The 15,028-nt window shown below is 43.6% G+C and overlaps 1 long non-coding RNA gene across 1 annotated transcript in view; it reads left to right on the forward strand.

Annotated features, from left to right (window-relative positions):
• Positions 1–6,720, forward strand: part of LOC308578815 — a 107,275-nt gene extending 100,555 nt beyond the window's left edge. Inside the window, exon 3 of the long non-coding RNA XR_014004135.1 lies at positions 6,662–6,720. This is a non-coding gene — a long non-coding RNA (uncharacterized lncRNA). The remainder of the gene's footprint in view (positions 1–6,661) is intronic.
• Positions 6,721–15,028: the final 8,308 nt, after the last annotated feature.

Below are 15,028 nucleotides of genomic sequence, written 5' to 3' on the forward strand. Positions count from 1 at the left end.
ATAAAAGCTAAAGCAGAATGCAAAGTTTCCTTCCCTCGCAAGCCATGACTATTTCACTTGCTTTCATTTCTCAGAAGAAATGGCCACTGCATTTTGAACCAACTGAAGTGTCCAATTCATATTCAATGGCAGCTCCACATACAGCATATTAGCTCCTTCTCCATTCCAACCAGGCGTGCCAACTTGAATAAAATACTGGGGGACCCAGGTAAGCCCTGACCTGCATAATCGATAACATTACACAGCACATGCACACGATTTGAATGGCAAAGCCCATTAACTGGGGGGACCCCTTAAATATCTTAGGGGTGGTTGTGAATGGACCTTGGCCCCTAAGGAGTTGGCTCCCATGACTTAATATCTTTATGCCTTCCAGATATTGCTGGACTACACTCCCACTATATGCTGGCTAGGGCTGATTGGAATTAGGATCCAGCAATGTCTGAAGGACACAACAGTGGCCTACCAGTCTCTAGGCTCAGCTGCTATCAACATTCTGTAACTTTATAGGTTGTAGTCATGTAGTTTGGGATATATTTTTTAAGAGAGAGAGAGAGAGAGAGAGAGAGAGAGAGAGAGAGATGAAGACCCCCTTGTATGTTAAATCCACTATATTAGCTTCCCCAACCTGTTGACCTCCAAATGCTGCTGGACTTCAGCCCCCATAACCCCTGATATTGGCCATGGTGGCTGGAGTTGATGGGACTTGGAGTCCAACAATATCTGGATAGCCACATATTGGGGAAGGTCACAGTGTTTTATTTTTCAGTGGCCCTGTCCACACTGAAGAATGAAGGCTAAGGAAGGAGCTTTATAGGTAAAGATGGGAGCCTATTGGATGCTCATGTCACCTGTTTGTTACTAGGTAGTAGTTGCAGTATAACTCTGTGTTCTCTACACCTAGCACAGGGGAGAATGATGACTTGGCACAGCTACCAGAGTATGAGGCTCAATATCTACAGTGCCTTCCTTTGTGAACAACTTGCACTTCACCTGCATATTTTGTAGCTTTTGACAGAAAAGCATTGCAATTTGGCTGGTTTATGCACATGTCAGATTCTCCATAAATCCACTCAGCTCACCCGCCAACTTGGTCCCAAGACTTGCCTATGCTATTATGCACCATATTACACCTAGCCATAAATACTGGGGGTTGGATCCAGACAAACAAAGGTCCCATCAAAATCAATGAGGACAAGTTAATCATGACTTTACCTACTTACATACCACTGATTTCAGCACGAACTAAAAAAATTCCTTCCAGTAGCACCTTAGAGACCAACTAAGTTTGTTATTGGTATGCACTTTCATGTGCATGCACACTTCTTCAGATACACTGAAACAGAAGTCACCAGACCCTTATATATAGTGAGAGGGTGGGGAGGGTTATTACTCAGAAGGGTGGTGGGAATGGCTGATTGGCTGATAGGTGTGGTAAACCTGTTGACGACTGTTAACGACCGCAATTGGTCTTACAGGAAAAAGCAAGGGGTGAGATGGCTAAAAATATCTTTATCATGTATAATGAGATAAGAATACAATGTCTTTATTCAGACTAGGTCTCTCCATGGTTTTAAGTTTGGTAATAAGTTGCAATTCAGCACTTATTACCAAACTTATTACCAAACTTAAAACCACGGAGAGACCTAGTTTGAATAGACATCAGCAGGTTTACCACATCAACAGGTTTACCACGCCAATCACCCATTCCCACCACCCTTCTGAGTTTCAGTGTATCTGCACACAAAAGCTCATACCAATAACAAACTTAGTTGATCTCTAAGGTGCTACTGGAAGGAATTTTTTTATTTTGTTTCGACTATTGCAGACCAACACGGCTACCTACCTGTAACTAAAGCAGGAACTAAGTTCGACTAACTCCGCCAAGATCCAACCCTGTATTAATAATGGGTTAGGAATACAACTCCTGTTGTTTTTACAGTCCGTGGAAAATGATGATATGAGGAGGGTGTTCCCATATGGTGCATCACCTATACAAAGACTCATAGGGAAGAGCCATGACTCAGTGGCAGAGGACCTGTTTTGCATGCAGAAAGTTTCAGTTTCAGTCCTCAGCATCTGCATACAGAGCAAGGAAAGTTCCTTGTCTGAAATCCCGGAGAGCCATTACCAGTCATTTAAGACCAGCGGTTCCCAAAGTGGGTGGTACCACTTCCTGGGGGCAGTGAGATTACCTAAGGGGGGGGGGCACTAAGAGGTAAGGGATGGCAGGGGTGACTGAAGGTGTAAATGACTACCAGATTTTGAAAAACTGGTATCACTGGATCAAGTTCATCAATTTTGTTGAATTAAACTAAACATTTTTAACTGGATTTTGAATAAAACTACGATTAATTGTTACTATTTTGAATGTTATTGTCTTAGTGAGTTGTGCAAACAGCTATTTAGAACAATACTTTTTATCGAGTAGGGGACACTGAGGATGAGTTTATGGAACCAAGAACACAATGCCCCCAAAAAGCTTGGGAACTACTGGCTTAGACAACACCAAGCAAAATGTACCAGTGATCTGACTAAGTAAGTAAGGCAGTTTCCTGAACATTACATTAACTACACCATCCATCACTGAGTGTCCTTTTCTATTGTTCAGTTTCAGTTCCAGATTTTGTGTGAAGGTGGGAGAGGTTTGGGCAAGATCCACTGACTCTCTGTACCACAACACCGCTCCCTTCGAGAGCACAACACATGTGGAAGATACTGCTTCTTCTCCTTACCATTGCCAGTGCTTGCAACTAAGAAATGTATATTTTCTTGTTATGATGAATTAAATATTGAACTGTGTGAATTTTGGTTGGGTTTGTATAGGTACGGTAATACAATGCTGACCATCATTCAAGGAAATCATTGGTATATGAGGGATTGATTGTCTCTACAGAGTCAAAATCTTACCCACAACTACCACTTCCAAGACGTGTCAAATCATTATTTGATGCAGCAGTGGGAAACCAGTGGCCCTCCAGTTATCATTGGATTCCAATTCCCATCAGCCACAGCCAGCATGGCAAGCAAGGGAACTGTAGCTCAGCAACAACTGAATTGTTACAGATTTACCACCATTGATTTAATGGTGCCTCCTCTTACAGTTTGATACGAGCTGTGTTTTAGCAGGTATATATAACAATGTTACTAGGTTTGCCTCATTCCTGATATATTTACTATGGCTGTGCACAGCTTCTCCCCTCCCAGCTGCCCTGCCCTAGGTAACACCAGGACCACCTGCTCCTCATCAGATTCAGTCTCAGTTAGTTTGGGGGTGGGGCTAATGTTTAATTAGGGTTTTAAAACTAAGGAGGGGAGAGTGAGGAGACATTACATCTTCTTTACCCCCATCAAGCAGATTTAGGGAGGGTGTACAGAGAGGGGGAAGTTCTGTTGCACAAGTACAAATCCTTGTATTTATAGAACATATTAGTTAATACAACCCTTAATTATTATTTCTATTATTATTTAAATCAGTCCATTGGAGGAAACCTGGGTTTAAGCCACCCTCACCAGCATGTGTGATTTGAGCCTTCTTCATTCTACACCAGAGAATTTTGCTGTATCTCAGTTAGAGATGGGGGAGATGTTAGGTTTGGTTAGAGATGGGGGAGATGTTAGGTTTGGTTAGAATATCAGTATGAACCTACCTATTTTGCATTTTCTGAAACAAAATGTGAATCAAAATTCACACTTCTCCACCCAAATAATGTTACTTCATATATTAAATAAACTAATATTGTATGTAAATGCATTGCATTATCGGAAAGTGTTTGCAAAAATGTCTGTAACAGGGAAATTGTATGCAAAAATGTGCATATGATGAGAAATATTTCACAGCTCCTGCAAGATGCTTATTTCATTGCATTTCCTCTTGACAAAATGCCTCCCCACTTTGTCAAAAGCAGAACTTGTTAATGCATCAGAGTAATCCAAACATCCTTTTTAAAGCCTCTATCAGGGCCTGCCTGACTTTGGTTCCTGAGAATTTGTATAGCTCACTTCCCACTGTTGTTTTTTTAATATATATTGCTGCTCAGGGTGTTCATTCACTCTTGACATTCTCCTCTTCAACCAGATATGCCTTCTTCTGTCACCTTTTTGCTTTTCAAATCATTAGAGGCCTCCACATACAGCCACTATTTTGCCACCTTTTCCCTGCTATGTCTGTCACAGGGGCACGTACATTATTTTAGTCATGTTTCTACCAACAAGCACCTGCCCACATGAATGGATTAGTCTTCACGTGCATCTCAACCCACCTTCACACAGCTTTTGGGAAGGACCATACATGACAGAAAGAACACTGAGTCATCCTCCTAGAGACCTTTAGCCAATTAGGAGAGAGTGAGGATGGTAAAGAGAGAGTTTGGCAGTTTAACAACCAAATAGGACCTGGTTTATGATCCCACTCACTGGATCACCACCTTGTTGTGGTGAGTGGACTTGCACATTCCTATGTCCCTTGTGAGCAAAGCCGTCAGGAGTCTCATACTCCCAGCAGGGTCACCCAAGGCGGTAAGGTCAAAGGGGAGGAGTTAGACAAAGAACGATCCAAGAAGTCCTCAACGGCAAAACAGGCAGAAGATAACAAGTAGTATGTTACAACAGCTGTGAAGGCAGATGAAGGTTGCATCAGATTAGAATCTACCAGTCATTGTGATACTCATGCCATCGGAATAGAGCCTTACTGCGAAGACTGTGCGTTGGTCAGCGTGCACTGCTCTACACACACAAAACAAATTCACTCACAGGTGTCTTCCAAAAACCCATTCCAAACCCAAAAAAGTCCCATGGTGATCAGCAAATGGTAACGGGGCAGATCCATGAAATCTGGAAGCCCCTAGTCATGAACCACCACATGGGCAGTGGATACAGATTCATGCGCTCTGACTCAAGGAATGAGGCAGTTGAGCAGCTCGGCAGCTGTATCCATGACTGAGCAGCCCTATTTAGGATCCACTCTGCTCACCCCAAAAATGGAGAGGGGCTAGAAAAGGTTCCCTAAATATAGTCTGCCTTCTTTTTTCCTGACTGGGTCACCATCCAGCAGTCGTAAAAGACAAGTGAACTTTAGAACATGGATTATACAGACTTTGTTGGATAACACAGATTGCTATCAAAAACGATCTTGTTAAGCTCTTGTCAGGAGTCCCTACTGGCATTAATGAGCAACTTTCAACCCTTCAAATAAAACTCGCCAAAAACCAACAGGCTACTATTCTAAGAGCTTGGTGTATGATAAAATTATCCTCCTGAGTGATTTTAATGCAAGAGTTGGGCGAGATTTTGATCTGTGGCCTGGGACTATCGGGAAAGAAGGAATTGGCAACAGCAACCAGAATGGATTCTTACTTTTGACTATAATCTTGCTGTTACCAACACATTCTTTCAACAACAAAAATAAATTTAAAACATCATGGAGGCACCCTTAGTCCAACCACTGGCACCTCTTAGACTATGTAATTTTCCAAGCTGAAGACTGCCATGATGTGCTCCTTACCAGAACTATGATGAGTGCCGATGACTGCTGGACAGATCACTGATTAATACGCTTCACAATGGCTATCAAGATTATACCTCAACACAGGCGTCAAGGAAGGAAATCAAGGCACAAAATGAACACCCAAGTCCTTCAAGATCCCATTAAGCGGGATTGCTTCCAAATGACTCTTAAGGACCATCTGCTTTCAGAGTTCCCTGATAACATCAAGGAACACTGGACCAAGCTAAAAACATCCATTATTGCAGCCTGTGAACAAACTATTGGATATCAAACCAAGAAACACCAGGACTGGTTTGATGAGGGTGACAGTGAGATTGAACACATTATTGACAGGAAACGGAAGACCTTTCAGATCTGGCAAAGAGAAAGAAAATGTGCTACTAAGGGGGGGAAAACTATACCAATGCTAAGGCTAAGGTTCAAAGAAGAACCAGAGAACTAAAAAAAACCTGGTGGACACTAGCTGGACACTCATGATGCACAGAGTTACTTAAAGCCACAAAGACAATCTTGTTGTTGTTTGTTGTTTAGTTGTTTAGTTGTGTCCGACTCTTCGTGACCCCATGGACCAGAGCAGGCCAGGCATTTCTGTCTTCCACTACCTCCCGCAGTTTGGTCAGACTCATGCTGGTAGCTTCGAGAACACTATCCAACCATCTTGTCCTCTGTCGTCCCCTTCTCCTTGTGCCCTCCATCTTTCCCAACATCAGGGTCTTTTCCAGGGAGTCTTCTCTTCTCATGAGGTGGCCAAAGTATTGGAGCCTCAGCTTCAGGATCTGTCCTTCCAGTGAGCACTCAAGGCTGATTTCCTTCAGAATGGAGAGGTTTGATCTTCTTGCAGTCCATGGGACTCTCAAGAGTCTCCTGCAGCACCATAATTCAAAAGCATCAATTCTTCGGCGATCAGCCTTCTTTATGTTCCAGCTCTCACTTCCATACATCACTACTGGAAAAACCATAGCTTTTACTATACGGACCTTTGTTGGCAAGGTGATGTCTCTACTTTTTAAGATGCTGTCTAGGTTTGTCATTGCTTTTCTCCCAAGAAGCAGGCGTCTTTTAATTTCGTGGCTGCTGTCACCATCTGCAGTGACCATAGAGCCCAAGAAAGTAAAATCTCTCACTGCCTCCATTTCTTCCCCTTCTATTTGCCAGGAGGTGATGGGACCAGTGGCCATGATCTTCGTTTTTTTGATGTTGAGCTTCAGACCATATTTTGCACTCTCCTCTTTCACCCTCAATAAAAGGTTATTTAATTTCTCCTCACTTTCTGCCATCAAGGTTGTGTCATCTGCATATCTGAGGTTGTTAATATTTCTTCCGGCAATCTTAATTCCGGCTAGGGATTCATCCAGCCCAGCCTTTTGCATGATGAATTCTGCATATAAGTTAAATAAGCAGGGAGATAATATACAGCCTTGTCGTACTCCTTTCCCAATTTTGAACCAATCAGTTGTGCCATATCCAGTTCTAACTGTAGCTTCTTATCCCACATAGAGATTTCTCAGGAGACAGATGAGGTGATCAGGCACTCCCATTTCTTTAAGAACTTGCCATTATTTGCTGTGGTCGACACAGTCAAAGGCTTTTGCATAGTCAATGAAGCAGAAGTAGATGTCTTTCTGGAACTCTCTAGAGCAGTGTTTCCCAAACGTTTTTGGGCAACGGCACACCTGTGTACTAAAAAAAAATCTCGCGGCACACCACCATTAAAGCCCCGCCCCGTGACGTCAGCGCGCAGCGTCACGCCGGGAGGGACGCACAAAAGTGAACGTTTTTTCCCTCGGCAGCTCCTCTCAGCTGCGCTCAATCCGCCTCCGCGCAGGCTGAGGGAGGGAGGGAGGGGCGCGTGTGACCCGTCTCTGCTGGGAGACCAAACCCAGCGAGACAGAGTCGCGCGGAGGCGCCCAGGCAGCGCTGCCGGCTGCGAGGAGGAGCGCCAGGCAGCAGCAGGAGGCGCGGCCTCTCCTCGCCGCCCCCGCCCCGCCTCTCGCCGCCCGACTCGCCCGCCTCCCTCCAGGCATCTCGCGGCACACCAGCCGGTGTCTCACGGCACACTCGTGTGCCGGGGAACACCGGTTGGGAAACACTGCTCTAGAGCATGTTTGCAATTTGGTCTCTGATTCCTCTGCCTCTTCTAAATCCTGTTTGCACTTCTGGGAGTTCTTGATCCACATACTGCTTGAGCCTTCCTTGTAGAATTTTAAGCATAACCTTGCTAGCGTGTGAAATGAGTGCGATTGTGCGGTAGTTGGAGCATTCAGAGACAATCTATGGGCCAATAAATAATGGCATGTGCCCCCTATGCTCAACAGACAGTAAAGGTAAAGGTACCCCTGCCCGTACGGGCCAGTCGTGTCCGACTCTAGGGTTGTGCGCTCATCTCACTTAAGAGGCTGGGAGCCAGCGCTGTCCGAAGACACTGGTCACGTGGCCAGCGTGACGAAGCTGCTCTGGTGAGCCAGTACCAGCGCAGCACACAGAAATGCCGTTTACCTTCCCGCTATAAAGCGGTACCTATTTATCTACTTGCACTTAGGGGTGCTTTCGTGCTAGGTGGGCAGGAGCTGGGACCGGAAGACGGGAGCTCACCCTGCCACGGGGATTAGAACCGCCGACCATACGATTGGCAAGTCCTAGGCACTGAGGTTTTACCCACAGCGCCACCCGCGTCCCCAACAGACAGTACCACACTTCTAAAAGATAATGAAGCTATTGCACTGCACTGGAAAGAACATTACCAGCATCTCCTTAATGGCAACTCCCCTGTAGCTGCTGATGTCCTCTCACAAATTCCACATAAACAAATTAGAGATGATCTTGCAGTATCTCCAAATCTGGGAGAGTTGTGTACAGCTATTAACCAAATGAAGAATAATAAAGCCAGCTGACCTCATGGGATATCTGCCGAAGTCTTCAAAGTGGGTGGAATTGAACTTAACAACTTCACAAGCTCATCAGAAGATGACCTCCAAACCATCCTAAATATCTTTGCAGAAGCTTACAAAAACTTGGTTTATCATTCAACATCCAAAAAACCAAAGTGCTGCACCAACAAGCATAAAACAATTGCTCTGCAGTGCCACAAATCCAACTAAATGGTGTAAAATGTTGGAAAGTGTTGATCACTTCTCCTATCTGGCAGTTATCTTTCCACAAGGGCTGACATTGATGCCGAAATCCAGCATCGCCTGAGCTCTGCGAGTGCTGCTTTCTCCCAATTGGAGTGCAGAGTGTTTGAGGACCAGGACATTCGCAAAATGCTTTTTTAGAAAGCTACTGTACTACCAACCTTACTGTATGCTTGTGAAACATGGACACTTATAAATGCCATCTCTAACTCCTTGTAAGATTCCATCAACAATGTCTCCGAAAAAAATTACACATCACTTAGGAAGATAGGCAAGCTAATGCCAGTGGACTGGAAGAAGCAAAGTTCACCAGTGTCAAAGCAATGATTCTTCAACATCAACTTCATTGGACTGGTCATGTTGTTCCGATGCCTGATTATCATCTTCCAAAGCAACTACTCTATTCCGAACTTAAAAATGGAAAGTGTAATGCTGGTGGTCAACAAAAGAATTTTAAAGACTCTCTCAAGGTAAATCTAAAAAAAATGTAGTACAAACACCATCAACTGGCTTGCAAGTGCTCCAACTGGAGAACAGCCTTTACCAAAGGTGTCATGGAATCTGAAGACACTCGAACTCAGGACGCAAGGGAGAAACGTGCTAAGAGGAAGGCACGTTTGGCAAACCCTCACCATGATCAACTCCCACTCGGAAACCTATATCCCCACTGTGGAAGGACATGTAGATCCAGAATTGGTCTCCACAGTCACGGACTCACTGTTAAAACCGTGTTCATGAAAGACAATCTTACTCGGTTATGACTGATCGCCAAAGAAGAAGAAGTAGCTGGGTGTGCTTAGAGGTTTGTCAAGCAGGATAAACCTGTTTAATTGCCTACAGCCTTAGGATACGGAAAAGGACATGGAAATGGGTTAGTGGTGTTTTACAGGCAGAGTTAAAATGAGCAGCCATTCTAGGAAGACATATTTTTAACAAAAAACAGTTCTGTTGTGGAGAATAACAAATAAAGTTCTTAGAAGTAAAATTATTGTTCAAACCTGAAACAGCATTTCTGACAGAAGTTATGTTACTTTAATAGTGAAATTGTCAAGATTTATCCCTCATGGGCTGTTGGTTAATAAAAATGTGCTTCATGTTTCCATCATGCCTCAGCTTTAATTTATACTTGGTTGAGGGAATAAGGTATCATGGGAACCCCAATATCAAGAATCCTTGCTGCAGATTTACATTATGCACAGCCACATATAGAGAATCCCTGAATTCTAAGTTGTTTAGACAGGTAATAAGGTTAAATCACTCCAGACTTAGTCATGTTGCCCTGCTCCCATCTTCAGCAAAATTGTTTGTCATATTATAGCCTAGTGGTACAGCATATCCCTTATACACAGAAGGTTCCAGGTTGAATGCCTGGCATTCCCAGGTTAGAAGACTCTCAGGGTGATGGGAAATCCTTTCACACAAGGCCAGGGTCAGATTCACTGTGAAACTAATTCCAAAGGTGTCCCAGAAGCTATTTTAGTTCACATTGCTTTAAAATTTTGGTCTAGTAGACCTAACTTAAGTGGCCTCCCAGCCAACCAGGACTTAATGGGTCAAACGGCCAGGGGTGAAACGCTCATGCCTGTCTGTATGCACTGCAAGACTTCAATAGTAGAATCTGGAACTACATTACTGCTTACTAGCATGTAGCATCAGATTAGATTAAACTGCAGCAGCGTGGCGGGCATGTTTCATGGAAAAGACTCCCGCTATGGGAGTCAGAAAAGCTCTGTTGAATCTACGCCCCACCCCACCCATCAGATCCTGCCATAGGATTGCCCCCATAATGTGTGATCTGTTGTAAGAAAGAAAGAAAAACCAGCAGCCAGGTTGAAGTAGAAACTGAAGTGCCACTCCATCAGGAGACAGCCCCTTCACCTCTCCCTCCTGTTCACACTTTTAACCTGCTGAAGAACTAATGGTGTATCACATGACCTATTGTCTCAAATTGTCTCAAGCCTGTGTGTTTTGGTAGCTATTTTATGGGCACCCAGCAATATGTTTGTGTCGTAGGAGGGCAGCTGGAATTGAAGCCCCTGTTAGTTTTAAAAGGCATGATTCTGGTATTTATTTTCTTTATTTTTTAAAACCAAGCAAATGGAATTAGTTGAGGGTGCAACCCAAGCCAGTGCCCTCCAGACAATATAGGATACAACCCCCATCAGCCCCAGTCAACTCAACTGTAGTCTGCTCATGGCTAGGGAAGGCTGGTGTAACCTGTGGGTGAAATGAGTCAGGACAGGAGTGACTCTCTTTGTTATCAGAGGATTGAGTCACCATGATCTAGTTCTCACTGTCCTGAATGATCTAGCCCACTCTGTCCTGGGCTGCACCACTTGAGACTGCAGGGTGAGACTGCAGGGTTGGGGGCAGGACTCACATGACTGCATCCTTGTCTATACCACCACCACCCCAAACACCTGTGCAAGTAGAGCAGATATAAGGCTGAATTAGAGCATTATGTGCAATGCAGGGAATATCTGTATTCTTCATGGGGGGCATCATTAAACTCCATGAGCCCTCACTCTAAGTCTGAAGTGGTCCAGCTTTCCACACAGGCTTTCCGCTACAGTGAGAGAACTGGGCTTTTGTCAGATTAGACGTCATCTGTTTATGAACCTTCAAGCAGGAAGCCACAGTAAGAGCTGTTCCTGGCAAGGAAAACATCGGCTCCTTCTTCCCTTAGGGAGTGTGAAGGAATTGTGAGTCAGAAGCAGTGTGTGTGTGTGTGTGCATGCGCGCACACACACGCGCGCACACACACACATATTCCTGCAAAGTTCCTCTCTGGCACGCCCTCTGCTCTTTAAGTTCCCTTTCCTTCCGTGAAAAGTTATCATAAGGGAGCAGAATAAAAATAGTCATGACACAATGCACTCACAGAGACTGCTCTTCCAACCCTATTTCCCTCATTTTTATTTTTTTTAAAGCTTTGCCTCCTAGTTAATTTGAAAAGGAAATATTGTCTGGCTGCCAACTAACCAGTGGAGGGCAAGTGGAAGAGGAGGGGACAGTGCTAGGCATTTTTTTAAAAAATAACTAAATTCAGAGAAAAAAGAAGCAACTTTATGCGTTTGTTTTAATAAAGTTGGAATTTTCTGACCACAGTTCTACAGTACACATCTTTTTTGTCAGGGACACGTGCTTGAACTCTGGAAAAAACAAACAAACAAACAAACAAACAAACAAACAAACCACATGAACTAATGTTATAAAGGCCTAGTGCACAATTTCATAGGCTGTTGTGTGGGATGGTGCATTCTTCCTACTCGACTATGCAAACACACACACACACACACACACACACACACACCCCACAGGCTCTGTTGAGCCAAGGGAGGCAGAGTGGGTGGCACCAGAGAAATGTGGACATTTGGCAACAGCAAGTATGAGGCTGCTGTGTGCAGTTCCTTCATCCGACACTAGAAACCAAGAATATGCTCCATTTATCAGCCACAGAAGAAAAAAGAAAACTGAACTGTTCCTGCTGCCCAGGAGGTATGAAAAGGAAAGGGCATATAAGTAAGTGGTAGAACATTTCCGTTGCATGCAGAAGGCACCAGGTTCAATCCCTGGTATTTCCAGGTACAGGTGGGAGAGATTCCCAGTTGTAACCCTGGAGAGTTGCTGCCAGTTAGTGTCAACAGTACTGAGGTAGATGGACAATGATCTGACTCAGTATAAGGTAGCTTCCTATGAAAGTAAAACTGGGCAGTGCTACTTCAGGCTCATCGTTAATGTTTATGCAGATATGCATCAGACAGATCAAGGGCTTATTTGAATATGCAGAATCAATGCAAGACAATCACTTCTGAATTGCATCACCGCCCCAAAAAGGGGAAACCCATCAATCTTCAGATTCCTATGTGTACAGTTGAAATGTTAGGATATTAAGTATTTTCTCCCCACACCTGCATGAAGACAGGAAGTATTATGTGGCATTAACTATAAACTTATTTATTTATTACATTTATATCCAGTCCTTCCTCTAAAGAGACCAGGGTAGTGTACACTATAACCACTATAACCCAGCCTTCCCAACCTTGGGTTTCTAGGTGTTGTTGGACTATACATACCAGCATTTCTCACCATGGGCCATGCTGGCTTGGAATTTTGAGAGTTGATGTCCAACATCTGGAGACCCTTGTTTGGCTCTCCATGCTGGCTTTCTTTATTAACATGGTCTTGCTCAACCTGGTGCCCTCAAGAAGTCTTGGATACCAACTTCCATCATCCCTGACTATTGGCCAGATGGGAACTGAAGACTGAAACATCTGGAGGACACCAGGTTGGGGAAAGCTGCAATTACACAAGACGAATTAACTTGTTTTGAATTAAACAATTCTTCACAGTGTTGATGCTTCTCTCTAAGAGGTAGACAATATGTTGCAGACTCCAACTTCCACTAGTCACAGTCAGCATGGCCAGTGACAGGGGATGATAGGAACTGTAGTCCACAGCATCTGGAGGGAAATACACTGACTATCCCAAAAGATGACAGCCGGTCAGTGTGAAACGGATGCTAGGAAATGGAAAAGAAGCACTAGCACCTCTTAGACTATGGCATATTCCCCATGTCTGAATGCCCCCCCCCACTCCAGAGACTCATTTGGGCATTAATTATATTTAACAATTAAAAAGCTAATTGAAACAAAACTAAATTCCGTCCCCCAACAGACCCTTTGGTGCCTATTGTAATAAGAATATATTATTACTCCTCAGCAGGTAAGTGTAGTAAAGAAGTAACAGTTTACAGGTAAATCTACTCTCTCTCTCATATCCTTTTTTTTTTTTTAATCTTTAATGTGGATCTGGACAAAACAGCCTTCAAATGGAAGAGTATCCTCCCTGTGCAAAGCAGGGCACATGTTTACCCTAGTTCTATCACTATATACAGTGGTACCTCGGGTTAGGAACTTAATTCGTTCCAGAGGTCCATTCTTAACCTGAAACTGTTCTTAACCTGAAGCACCACTTTAGCTAATGGGGTCTCCCGCTGCTGCCACGCCGCCGCTGCACGATTTTTGTTCTCATCCTGAAGCAAAGTTCTTAACCAAAGGTACTATTTCTGGGTTAGTCTGTAACCTGAAGCGCCTGTAACCCGAGGTACCACTGTATACAGCTATCATTTGGTAGCATATGGGTTTCTTTCATCCCCTCCTGCAACTTTTCATTACTGGGAAACTCTTGGCATTGTGAAACAATTCCATGTTCTAGACAGCCACTTCTCCAGCACTGGGATTGTTCCAGCTTTCCAGAATCTGCTTGGATGTTGCAAAGGCAGCTGAAGACAAGTAGCATGTCTGTACTAGCACAAGCTGTTGCTTTAAATTAGGTTAATGGCTTCTGGGCAGGAGCTATTGAGGGTGTGACAACATCAAGGGAGGGGACCTCAATCTGGCAATGCAACAGAAATAAAACCACTCAACAGATTCCTGCATTGCAAGGAATTGGACTAGATGACCCTCAGGGTCCCTTCCAACTCTACATTTCTACAAGTCTTTTCTCTGTAGCTTCTGACAACATAACTGGACCATTTCTATGGCAATTTTGCATGGCTCTGTTCAAATTAGAGCTTTAATTGCTTTGATTGGAAGATGAATGGGTGACAATCTAGTAATTAGTGTGTGGTGGTAGTTTTAATTGGCAGGACCAAATTTTAATTGGTTGGACTGCAAGTAAGGAATAATTCCTAATTATTATTATTATTATTATTATTATTATTATTATTATGTAAAGTTATCTATTAACTAAAGTTACTTGATTTTGGTGTACAAATGTAAAATAGGGTTGGGAAACCTGTGACCCTCCACATGATGCTGGACCACTGACCATGTTGACTGGGAATTATGGGAGTTGGAGTCCAATAACATCTGGAGGGCCACAAGTTCCCCATCTGTTCTTTAAAAGAAAACTAGGAAGAGCTTTAACAAGGACCTTGCCTTGTAACAACAACAATGGTAAGTTTTGTTCATTAAATTGTTCATTATCTTATTCTTCCTCCAATAATGCACCTCTTGTGAGGCAATATACACATATGTTTATTTAAATTTTATTACTGACTTGAGTAGCTGCTTAAAAGGCAGATGATTCATTAGCAAAGAGTTATGTAACTGATTCCTTTCCAAGACTTTCCTGCCCCGCACCTCTGGATTAAGGGGGAAATGTAGCTTTTGGGGCACAATATTGTTTTGGGGCATGACTGTTCCACTTTTCATTAAAGGGGTCTCCTCTAAGAAATCAAAAGGTTCATGGAAGATGTTCAGAAGTAATGAACATAATTGCTTGCAGTATATCACAGGAGCACCCGGTCTCTGTTCCTCTAGGCATATAGATCCTGGCTAATACTGGCACCTGTGATCAACCTGAACAACAGATAAAAGCACCCATA

Source organism: Podarcis bocagei, assembly GCF_964188305.1.
Source record: "Podarcis bocagei genome assembly, chromosome: Z".
NCBI classification, from domain to species: Eukaryota; Metazoa; Chordata; class Lepidosauria; order Squamata; family Lacertidae; genus Podarcis; species Podarcis bocagei.